Source organism: Trichosurus vulpecula, chromosome 4, assembly GCF_011100635.1.
Source record: "Trichosurus vulpecula isolate mTriVul1 chromosome 4, mTriVul1.pri, whole genome shotgun sequence".
NCBI lineage: Eukaryota > Metazoa > Chordata > Mammalia > Diprotodontia > Phalangeridae > Trichosurus > Trichosurus vulpecula.
In genome coordinates, this window is record NC_050576.1 from 188,862,486 (window position 1) to 188,875,581 (window position 13,096).

The following is a 13,096-nucleotide window of genomic DNA, read 5'->3' on the forward strand; positions in this document are numbered from 1 at the left end:
CATATCTAGATAATCTGATTTTTCTCCTCCAGTGAGAGCTCCAGTTTCACATCACCAGTGACCCATTGGGACATTTCAAACAGGATGTCCTATAGTCATCTCAAACTCAACCTATTCAAAACAGAACTTGTTGTCTTTCTCTTCCAAACTCATTGCTCTTCTGAACTTCCTTATTTTGGTTGATGGTACCACCATCTTTCCAGTCACCTAGCTACAAAATTTTGGAGTCATCCTTCCTTACTCTCCTGCACCCCACATAACCAATTAATTGCCAAATCTTGTCTACCTTTGCACCACAACATCTGTCCAATTCTCTCCATTCACATGGCCACCACTCTAATTTAGACCTTCATAACCTCTTAACTAGCTTATTGAAATAGCCTCTCTATCTCAGATCTCTCCATTATTCAATCCACCCTCCACATAGCTGCCAAAGTGATATTCCTAAGCCACAGATTGTACCATATCACACTTCAGCTCCGTAAGCTCCATTGACTTCCTCTTGCCTCTTCGTTCAAATGTGTACCCCTCGGTATGATACTTAAAGCCATTTACATACTGGCTCCAACCTATCTTTCCATTATGTTTTCACGTACTCTGCATTCTAGTCAGTGACCCTTTTTTTTTGCTTTTTCTCATACATAGTGTTCCATCTTCCATATTTGTCTCCATGTCTTTGCATAGGTTGTCTCTCGTTTCCCAAATATATTTCGTTTCTACCTCCCCCTGTTAGAACTCCTGACTTCCTTCAAACATCACCTCCTACTTGAGGTCTTTCCTGGTTCTTCTAGAGGCTAGTGACAGCGCTGCTCATATGAATGCTTGAACGAAGAGTTATTTACTCAGTAATTATTATGTGCAAAGAACAGTGCTAAGCCTGGGGATACAAATAGAAGAGTAAGACAGTTACCCATCTCAAAGAGCTCACATTCTAACAGGGGGAGACAAAATATATGAGAGAGCTCAACTACAGGGTAGATGGAAAAGCCAGTAGATGGTAATGCATTTTCTTTGGGTCGTTTCCATTGATAGGACCATATTTGTCTCTGATATTGAGCCATTTGACAAGGCCAAGGACTTTGATGATGAAAAGTGTCTGATACCAGATTTGAACTCAGGAAGATGAGTCTTCCTGACTCCAGGTTTGGCACTCTATCCACTGTGCCACCTAGCTGCCCTAATTGACTTGAGGGGCCACTGCTATTCCAGAGTCTTTGGGCCCAAGGTCCTGGGCTCCCTTTCACTCTGGTTTGAGGAAAGGTGATCCTCAGGATATTGACAGTGGTTTGGCCTGCCCATTGTATGCCACCTAGAGTCTTCCTCAGAGGGCCTTGCCTCTTTGGCTAGGCTCTCTTGCCTGCCCACTGGTGACAATTGGTTGTGATTAGTAGTGGTGATGGTTTTATTTGCAGTTCCAAATTCTCTCCCTACCTCCACCTTCTCCATCCATTGAGAAGGCAGGATATTTCCAATATTCTTTATACATATTCATGCAAAACAGATTTCCACATTGCCATGTTGCAAAAAAAAAAAGGCAAGAAAAATAAAGTGAAAAAAATGTGTTAATCTGCACTCAGAGTTCATCAGTTCTCTCTCTGGGGGTGGACAGCATTTTTCTTCATGAGTCCTTTGGAATTGTCATGGATCATTGTATTGATCAGAGTAGCTGAGTCTTTACATCATTACATATTAAGCACTTAATAAATGTTTATTGATTGATTGATTTTTTTCCCTTTTTATTCTTGAGCCTCACAGAGATATTTAATGAATGTTCATTGGTTGATTGGTTGATCTTGGGGATAAAGGACTAGGTGTGTTGGATTTTTCTACTTCTTTACTCTATCGTACCTATGTTTACAATCCAGCTTTTTCCTTCTTCAGTCTATTTCCCCAAAAGCAGTGCAAGTGGAGTGGAGTGGGTAAACAGTTACAATTATCAGGATGCCTACAGTTGGAGTGACCTCAATGAAGCAAAAGCAAGAAGACAGGTGGAGTTTAAACACTTCCAGAGGAGGTAATGTGGTTGGGATTCTCTGAAACATCATTCTGCCTATGTTCTAGGGGGAGGGGCTTACAAAGAAAACAAAGGAACTGACTAAGAAGTCAGAAACTGTGCTTCAGGCAGGGTAGAACCATCTTTGCCTTAGGCAGCACACATATTGTCCTAGGACTTCTGGAAGGTTCTCAAGAGGAGGAATTAATAGCTCTTCTTCTTTCCCCTTTCTCAGATTCTATACATGGGTTCTATCTCTGCTCTAAAATACTTGGTGAGGGAGGATCAGATTAATGAGAGAGCCAGAGGAGAAGAAGCAAAAAAGGAGAAAAAGAAACTTTGGGAGAGAGGAAAAACCCATTTGGAACTTAAATCCTATGTAGGTATAGATGGCTCGGTTCTCTCTCTCTCTCTCTCTCTCTCTCTCTCTCTCTCTCTCTCTCTCTCTCTCTCTTTCTCTCTGTGACTATGTACGTATATATATGGGTGTATATGTGTATGTGTGTATATATAATATATGTATATATATATATATACGCATGTGTGTATGTATTGTGAGAAACAAAAGAAGGAATTCTGTTTCCACAGGATTAAACTACTCCCAGCTTTGAGTGATAACTGAATGTAAGTCAGAGGTGACTGGTTCTAATCAGAGCTGTGATCTAGCAGAACAGGCTTCTGATCTGGTAAAAGAGCAGAAGCTTGTACGCATGCTTAACAAGCTGTTTGAGGGGGAACACATCAAGTAAGAGAACATGGAGTTGGCGGTTCAGGAGGTTGCACCTAGCCAATAGTGAGCAAGGGGGGAAATTCGAATCAGGATGGTTATAAAAAGAGTTTGTAATTGTCTTGAGGTATGTTTGTGCCTAGGAAGTGATCCTTTTCCATAAAGGGTTAAAGGCCAAGTCACTCGTTAGAAATAACATGAAATAAAAACGTTTTTTTTCTAAATTCACTCACGGCCAGGTGCAATTCTTGGTAAGAGGATTATTTCTCACAGTATGAACATGTGTGTGTGCATGTGTATGTATACGTGTGTGTGCTCACATATATACACACATATAAAGTAGTTAATATTTACAGATATGTGTGTGAGTTATATGTAAAAAATTTGTAAGAGAGCTCCTCAGCCACCAACACTGATTAATGCCCTTGTGAGCAGAGCTCTGCGGGGCAGGGAAGAGAATCTCAGGACAAAAGAAGTGGGACCCCTGTTCTCCATGATCTCTCAGGCTGATGAGAAGATAGCTGAATTGTAGAAATCTCTTTGAATTAGGGTCTCCCCAAGTTTGAGGACTGTTTCTTTATCACAGAATAACGGTAATAATAGCTAGCATTTATATAGCATTTTAAGGTTTGCGAAGTGCTTTACAAATATTATCTCCTTTTATTTTCAGAACAACCCTGGGAGGTGGGTGGGTGCTATTACCATCTACATTTTATGAATAAGGAAGCTGAGGCAGACAGAGAGATATGAAGTGACTTGTTTAGGGTCACACAGCTAGTTAGTGTCTGAAGCTGTATTTGAACTCAGGTCCAGGTCCAACACTGTTCCACCAGCTACTCAGGTCACTAAACTATATGGATCATTTACTCCAAACTTCTCGTTTTAGAGATAAGGAAACTGAGGCCCAGAGAGAGGAAATGACTTAGCCAGGGTTGCGCACTGAGTTAGTAACAGAGCCAGTCTAGAGCTCAAGTCTCCTGACTCTCAGGAAGGAAACAAGCATCTATTAAGCACCTACTGTGTGCCAGGCACAGTGTTAAATGTTTTATAAATATGACCTCATTTGTTCCTAAAACAACCCTTGGAGGTAGATGCTATTATGAATCCCATTCACAGTAGAGGAAACTGAAATAGACAGAGGTTAAATGACTTGCCTAGAGTGATACAGCCTGGTAAGTATATGAGGCTGAATTTGAACTCAGGTCTTCCAGACTCCAGACCCAGTCCTCTAGGCATTGTGCCACCTAGCTGCCATCCCACTGTTGCTTCTGGACAATAGAAATCTACCCCCACCCCATCAAAGGGGGAGGGACTGTATCCAGATTGAAGTTCCCTATAGTTAAGAAAGAGGCAGCTAGATGATGGATGCAGTGGAGAGAGTGCAGAATCAGGAAGACCTGAGTTCAAATCTGATCTCAGACACTTATTGGCTGTGTGATCTTGGGCAAGTCACTTAACCTCTATTTGCCTTAATCCTCTGGAGGAGGAAGTAGTAAACTACTCCTTATCCTTGCCAAGAAAACGCCATGGAGAGTATGGTCCATGGAGTCATGAAAAGTAGGACATGACTGAATGAATGAGCAGCAACAAGGGTGGTCCCTTTTCTGGTCTCTATTCTCTCAGACTGGGCCAGGGCTTTGTCCACAGAATCATTTAATAAACGCTTATTGTCAGGCAGATCACAGTATACTCTGTTGAGGTTTCTTTCTCTCAAGCAGAGGAGGGCTACCCCACCCTCCACCTGTGCTGACTCAGCCCGTCTTCCTTTTTGGGTTCCCAGTCCATGGAGTGGAGGTGATGCCATGTCACACGGTGGTAATCCTAGGTGGGTGTTGGCCCATCCACTTGGCTCCTTCATCTGCTTCTCTCTAATGCCCATGACTGCTTTTTAGCTTGAACAAGGGGCAATTTTATGTAGGGCTCTCTCACAGGAAGAAGACCCTAGTACAGGGGCGGGGAATCTGTGGCCTTGAGGTCACATGTGGCCCTCTAGGTCCTCAAGTACAGCCCTTTGACTAAATCCAAACTTCACAGAACAAATCCCTTTAATAAAAGGATTTATTCTGTAAAACTCGGGACTTAGTCGAAAGGCTGTACCTGAGGACCTAGAAGGCCACATGCGCCCTCAAGGCCAAAGGTTCCCCACCCCTGCCCTAGGATCTCTCTTCCCTAAAGATTTTAGATCACCCTATCTCTAGTTCTGGGTTGGAGGCAGGAAAAGAGATAGGATGACCTCTGAGCTGTGGTGTGTCACAGTTTTGAGGCTTTGGTATACTCCGTTATTCATTTTGTAATTTAATCATGGGAATTTTTTTTAGGATTTCATGGAGCATCTATTGTTTTCAACTTCTTAGCTGGTATTATCACTTTTTTGTTTACTTAATTCCTTCATTGACATGACCTGCAATAACCATCACTTTGCTTCTATTCTCATTATAGCCTAGTTGAAACTGGAGCATAAAGTCTTTGAAATGTAGACCCTACATTCCTTCACTTAAATATCATGTAATATGTGTGCTGTATGATGAATTTAGAGAAAGAAAAGGCAGTTCTTTTCAGGCCAATGGGTAATATTTTTTGCCCTTTGCAGCAAAAACTAGAATTGGAATTGGGATGAGGAAGCTGCCAGATGCTCCTGAATTAGACTCCAAAGACACTTCCCACTGATAACCACATTGGATGTAACTTCCAAATTAAATATCATTTTTTTCAATGAACAGTTATGTATTTTTCCCTCCCTATGCCACACCCTCATTGGAAAAAGAGAAGAAAAATAAAACTCCTTTAACAAATTCCCATATTGGATATGTCCCAAAAAGTGTGTGGGGCAGCTAGGTGGCACAATGGATAGAGTACTGGCCCCCGAGTCAAGAGGATTCTGAGTTCAAATCCAGCCTCAGACACTCACTAGCTGTGTGACCCTACACAAGTCACTTAATCCTCTTTGCCTCAGTTTTCTCGTATGTAAAATGAGCTGGAACAGGAAATGGTAAACCAGTCCAGTATCTTTGCCAAGAAAACCTCAAATGGGGTTGTGAAGAGCTGGACCCAACTGACTGACTAAACAACAACAAAAGATGCGAATCTCATTCTGTGTGTTAGTCCATCACCTCTCTGTCAGGAGATGAGTAGCATGTTTCAGCATCAGTCCTTTGGAATCAGGGTGGGTCATTGTGTTGATCAGAGTTCTTAAGTTCTTCAAAATGGATCATTTTTATAATGGTGTTGCATAAATGGTTCTTGTTGTGCTCACTTTAATCTGCATCAGTTCATACAAGTTTTTCAAGGTTTCTCTATATCTTTTATTATTTCTTACAGCAATCAGTACACAATAGGTATATACTTTTTTTAAAAAATAGATAACTCCTTTTCAGGAAACTTCCTTCACCAACCCAGATCCTAATCCATCTGTGATTTAATAATAGCTAACATTTATATAATACCTATTATGTGTGAGGAACTGTGCTAGGCACTTTACAATTGTTATTTTATTCGATCCCACGATAATCTTGGGAGGTGAGTGCTATTACCATCCTCGTTTTATTGATGAGAAAATTGAGGCAAAAAGGGGTTAAGTGACTTGCCCAGGGACATACAACTTAAGTAGAGAAATCCTAGAAGGTTATCTAAGGCACATGGAGGTTGAGTGACTTGCCCAGGGTAACTTATATAGAAAATATCAGAGGTAAGATTTGAACTCAGGTTTTCCTGACTCCAAGGCCAAAACTATTCTGTGCTGCCTATTCTGTTACATTATGTACCATTATCTACTACTTAATATTGGTACGGCTTTTACCAACTAGCACTGATGTCTGGTAACTGACTGTATTCCCATTTTATATTGGCCACTTTGGGCCCTCTGTGTACAATCTACTAGAAGGAGGGGCAATTTTTAAGAAGTCCCCTTCACTTCTTGTAGAAGGACCTATTACATCTTAGAGAGAGGGTGGAATGAGCTATGGGTTTCTCCTCTTCTTTGGTTGCAGCATGTTTGCCAGAAAAGTAAATTATCCCATCCATGTCTTGATACAGAAGTGTTGGACCTAAGACTCAGAAATGAATCCAGAGGTCAATTATCTTTGGATAGGGCCAATGTAGGAATCCATTTTCCTGGACTATGTATTTTTATTACAAGGGTTTTGTTTTATCTTGTTTTTCTTTTTTCACTGGTGGGGGAAAGAGGTGAGGAAGAACAAAAATATTTGTTAATTGGAAAAAAAATTTCAAGAAGAGTAAAGAAACCCCTGGTAGCTGCTCTGATTTCTTTCTTTGTCCTTTCCTCTGTTTTTCTCAAGGCCTCCAGTTTGATGGACCAGTTTCATTAGACTACAAGGTAGTAGTCGCTGTTGTCATAGTAATAGTAACAACCCACTCAAATTGCATCAGATTGTCCATTCTATGGGGGTAGGAGGAGGGCAAAATAAGGAAACTCCAACCAAAGTGATGGATAGCAAGGAACCTCATGCCTTGAGATAATAATGGTAGCTGTGGAGATCTGGCAGGCACCCTGAAATACTGGCCAGTTGGGCCTTGGGCATACCTCTGCTTGGGTCATCATGGCAGCCAGTATGATGAAACTGCTTCTCTAAATCTAAGACACAGACAGAGTGGCCTAATTTGGGGCCATTACAATGATGAACTTGACAAAGGGAAGAATGGAGTGCTTCCAGTATCCCACCTAGAAGAGCTTTGATGCAAATGGTGCTGACCACTAAGATGGGAAAACCATGAGTACATGAGAAATAGACTGGAGATATGAAAGCTTTAATTATGTGCCAGGAATATATCGTAATAAATTGGAAACATCTTAGAGAAGGACTTGGTACTAATTTTTGTCAACAGTATCTTCAAGGAGGACAGAGCCAAGATGGCAGAGTAAAAGCAGGGACCTGCTTGAGCTCTCTCCCAAATCCCTCCAAACCCCTGTAAAAAAATGACTCTAAACAAATTCTAGAGCTACAGAACCCATGAAATGACAGAGTGAAACAAGTTTCCAGCCCAAGAGGCTCTGGATGGTTGCTGGGAAGGGTCTATTGCACTGTGCTGGGAGTGGAGTACAGCCCAGCATGGACCTCAGGGCACTGAAACACTGAGTTGTGGCAGTTTCCAGACTTCTCAACCCACAAATGCCAAAGACAACTTAGCAGGTCAGTGGGAAAACTCTGGTGAACCTGGGTGACAGAAGGGTGCAGTCCAGCCTCTGGGTGGCAGAGGTAGCTGCAGCAGCTGCTTCTGGAACTCCAGACCCACAGAAGGTGGGGGAAATCAAGCATCTGATCAGAGCAGGAGTGCAGGGATCTCTTTGCTGGCACTGAGGGAGGATTCTCTTCCTTTGCCCTACTTGGATCTGGGTTGCAGTCCCAGTGGGCAGTTCTGGGGTGAGGAGGGGTGCTAGTGTGGCAGAGCTTGTGGTGGCTGTGGAGAGGGAGTCTTCCTAGCAGTTCCAAGGCAGAAAAGAGTGCTTGATGTCACTCACAGATGATAGCATAGGCCAATAGAGGAATAAACAACTCTCCTTGGATCATACCACCTCAGAAGAACTGAAAATTTACAAGTGCCTAGAAGTAGCTCTGAAAACAAGAAGGCAAAACCCCTGAAGCTTGGGACAGAGCACTCCCACTCTAGAAGCAGAGTCATATTTTGACAAAGAACTCAAAAGTCAAGTAATTGGCTGGGAAAATGAGCAGACAGCATAAAAAAACCTCCTACTATAGAAACTTACTTTGGTGACAAAGAAGATCAAAACATCCAGCCAGAAGAAGACAACAAAGTCAAAGATCCTTCATTAAAAGCCTCCAAGAAAAATATGAATTGGTCACAGGCCATAAAAGAGCCCAAAAAGGATTTTGAAAGCCAAGTAAAAGAAGTAGAGGAAAAATTGGGAAGAGAAATGAGAGGGAGGCAAGAAAATCATGAAAAATGAGTCAACAGTTTGCTAAAGGAGACCCAGAAAAATACAGAAGAAAATAACACCTTAAAAATAGATTAACCCAAATGGCAAAAGAGGTCAAAAAAGCCAATGAGGAGAAGAATGCCTTAAAAAAACAGAAATTGGCCAAATGGAAAAGGAAGTCCAAAAGCTCACTAAAGAAAATAATTCCTTAAAAATTAGAATGGAGCAAGTGGAAGCTAATGACTTTATGAGAAATCAAGAAATTATAAAACAGAACCAAAAGAATGAAAAAATAGAAGACAATGTAAAATATCTCTTTGGAAAAACCATTGACCTAGACAATAAATCTAGGAGAGATCACTTAAAAATTGTTGGACTACCTGAAATCCATGATCAAAAAAAGAGCCTAGACATCATCTTTCAAGAAATTATGAAGGAAAACTACCCTGATATTGTAGAAGCAGAAGGTAAAATAGAAATTGAAAGAATTTACCAATTGCCTCTTGAAAAAGATCCCAAAAGGAAAATTCCTAGGAATATCATAGACAAATTCCAAAGTTCCCAGGTCAAGGGGAAAATATTGCAAGCAGCCAGGAAGAAACAATTCCAGTATTGTGGAAACACAATAAGGATAACACAAGATTTAGCAGCTTCTACATTAAGAGATTGAAGGGCTTGGAATATGATATTCCAGAGGTCAAAGGAGCTAGGATTAAAACCAAGAATCACCTACCCAGCAAAACTGAGTATAATACTGCAGGGGAAAAAATGAATTTTCAATGAAATAGAGGACTTTCAAGCATTCTTGATGAAAAGACCAGAGCTGAATAGAAAATTTGACTTTCAAATACAAGAATCAAGAGAAGCATGAAAAGGTAAACAGGAAAGAGAAATCTTAAGGGACTTATTAAAGTTGAAGTTTTTATATTCCTACATGGAAAGATAATATTTTTAACTCAAGAGACCTTTCTCAGTATTAGGGTAGTTGAAGGGAATATACATACACACATACATACATGCATACATACATACATACATACATACATATATATAGACAGTGGGCACGGAGTAAGTTGAATATGAAGTGATGATATCTAAAAAAATAAAATTAAGGGGTGAGAGAGGAATACATTAGGAGGAGAAAGGGAGAGATAGAATGGGGTAAATTATCTCACATAAAAGAGGCAAGAAAAACCTGTTATAATGGATGGGAAGGGGGGAGGTGAAAGGGAATGAATGAACCTTACCTTCATGGGATTTGGCTTAAGGAAGGAATAACATATGCACTCAGTTGGGTATCTTACCCTCCAGGAAAGTAGGGGTGTAAGACCCAACAAGACCAACAACAAATGCTGCCAGAACAGGTTCTTTGATCTGCTTTACTAAGGAAAGTAACTTTAAGGGGTTAGCAATCTCACTTTAATCAAACATACAAATATCACTCACTTAGTTCAGGAGGAAAAGCCAGAACCTTGAACTTCAGAGCAAATACAAACAAATTACAAACAGAGACAACATAAACAGATCAAATAACAATTCAATTACCAGAGAAGAACCAATGGGTATGGGTTAGCAAAGCTGGGGGGCAGTTACAACAGCTTGCCCAGAGTCACATGCCACTCTTCCAATGAGTGAGAGCCCCCAAAGGAAAACCACCAACCTCTAAGTTTATATATCCTGTTCAGGGTCAAAGGGCATCACAACATGCAACTCAAATCCACGTGACCTAAAAGTATCACAAACATGCGACTCAAACCCACATGGCCTAAAAGCTTCTGGAGTCACAAACATGTGACTCAAACTCATGTAAACTAGGCTTTACCTTGAGGTAAAGAAGTCATCAAAGAAACAAAGGCCAGACTCATCAAGGGCACTTGATTAAGTAAGTGCTTCAAAAAAGAAAACAGTAAGAAAAAGGTCCCATCTTAATTACTGATACAAGGGGGGAAGGGGATAAGAGCAGGGGATGATAGAAGGGAGAACATATTGGGGGAGGGGGTAGTCAGAAGCAAACACTTTTGACAAGGGACAGGGTCAAAGGAGAAAATAGAATAAATGGGGGGGGAAGGATAGGATGGAGGGAAATACAGTTAGTCTTTTACAACATGACTATTATGGAAGTGTTTTGCATAATGATACATGTAAAACCTATACTGAATTGTTTGCCTTCTCAAGGAGGGAAGAAGGGAGAGAATTTGGACCTCAAAGTTCTAAAAACAAATGTTAAAATGTTAAAAATTGTTTTTACATGTAACTGGGAAATAAGATATACAGGCAATAGAGTATAGAAATCTATCTTGCCCTACAAGAAAGTAAGGGGAAGGAGGATGGGGGGGAAATAGGGTGATAAAAGGGAGGGCAAACTGGGGAAAGGGACAATCAGAACACATGCCATCTTGGGTTGGGGGGGGAGGGGAGAAATAGGGAGAAAATTTATAACTCAAAATCTTGTAAAAATGAATGTTGAAAACTAAAAATAGGGGCAGCTAGGTGGCACAGTGAGTAGAGCACTGGCCCTGGAGTCAGGAGGACCTGAGTTCAAATCTGGCCTCAGACACTTGACACCTGTACTAGCTGTGTGACCTTGGGCAAGTCACTTAACCCCAATTGCCCTGCCAAAAACCAATCCCCCCCCAAAAAACAAACTAAAAATAAATAAATTAATCTTGAAAAAAACCCCAATATCCTCAACTCCATTTTATACAACAGCATATTGCAAATCAGCAAAACACAATTATAAGAATTAACTTCATTCCTAAAACCATATGAGATGAAATAAGATCAGAAATTAAGGGGTTACTTAAATCTGAAGAAGGAAAAGCTGAAGAACCTGAAGGTATTGAAAATCTATACTTAATACAACTCCAGAAGTTCTACCTAATAATGTAATGGTTGGCAAAAATAATGGTGAGGTCTTGAATGATTTTGAAATGGAGATGGGTATACTGAGAACGGAATTTTTAAAAGCATTTTTTTGAATAATGAACCCAGTTAATAGATCAACTATGTCAAAACAATTTTTAAAAGCTGGCATTTATTAAAACAATCATGAATGAAGGCATTCTCCTGCAATATCTGACAACATGAAAACATTTTAGGACTTGCACTCAATGGTATATGTGGTGGTCGTTTCCACAGTAAGGAAAATAGAAAAAAGATACAGCTATTTAAGAATACTTCTAAGGAAAGGCATCAAATGTGACCAGGGAGAAAGTAGCTTGAAACAATTATTGAAGACTTGTGGAAGAACATTAGAGGATTACATCAATATATAGGTCAGTGGTGAGGAACCTGTGGCCTTGAGGCCACATGTGGCCTTCTAGGTCCTTGCATGTGGCCTTTTGACTGAGTCCAAGTTTTACAGAACAAATCCTTTTATTAAGGGGATTTGTTCTGTGAAGATTGGATTCAGTCAGAGGGCTTCACTTTGAGGACCTAGAGGGTCACATGTGCCCTTAAAGTCACAGGTTCCCTACCCCTGACCTAGGCAAAACATTGAAGTATAAAACTTGAGCAACGCATTACTTAAATGAAGGTTACAAAAAAGAAATAAATGGAATGGAATCTTGAAAACAAAAGCACATCCAGAATTCTTGATATCTTTAAACAATAATTGACACTGAAGGCTAAAAGGTTAAGAGAGCAAAGAGTCAAAGCAGGGCAAAAACCCCCAAATAGTCAGTCAGTTCAACATAATTGTGTGTGTGTGTGTGTGTGTGTGTGTGTGTGTGTGTTCTTTGTGTGTGTGTGTTTTAAAGATAATGTGGAAACTTGAGAAGTAAAGAAATTAAAGGAGAGAGAGAAACCCTAAAGAAGGAGGATCTGGAAACTATCTGATTGGCTATATGGAAGCAACAAGGTCTAATACAAAAATGTGCAAGTTGGATCAAACACAAAACACCTTGTGTAATATTAATATAATGAACAAAAAAACAGTCTTGTCAAGGGAGGTTACTGAGACTAGCTTCCCTACAAAATTGGAAAATGGTAGGGCCAGATAAGATCTATATTTATCAGCTCAAGTGTTTCCCCATGGTACATGAATTACTAGCAAAGTACTTTACCATTTTCCTCTTGGATGCAAGCTGGAGACCATCTTTCTTAACAGAAGACATCACTTTTTTTTTACCCAAAAGATGAAAACAACAGTGACCCTTCCAAAGTACATGTTTTTTTCACTTTCTACAAAATATCCAGAGCTTTTATCTCAAAAAATGAAAGCCCCTATAGATAATTTGAAGGAAACAACATATTGGCAAAGGAGCAAAAGGTATGTGCCAAAAGTCTCAAGGGTGTAAATTATTAATTTGATAATGGCTGAACAAGCCTCCAGAAAGCATCACAACATTAACATTGCCTTTATTCATCATTGCAGAACCTTTTATTGAGTTCCACAGTAATGGCTTAGTCATGTACTGTGCATATAAAATGGATTGAGGCACTGTGAGAATTTTTGAGTATTTGATATCCCCATGGAAAACTA

At 40.2% G+C, this 13,096-nt stretch overlaps 1 pseudogene; it reads left to right on the top strand.

The window, feature by feature from the left end:
* The first annotated feature begins 1,850 nt into the window (after window positions 1-1,850).
* Window positions 1,851-13,096, top strand: part of LOC118846973 — a 36,889-nt pseudogene continuing 25,643 nt past the window's right edge.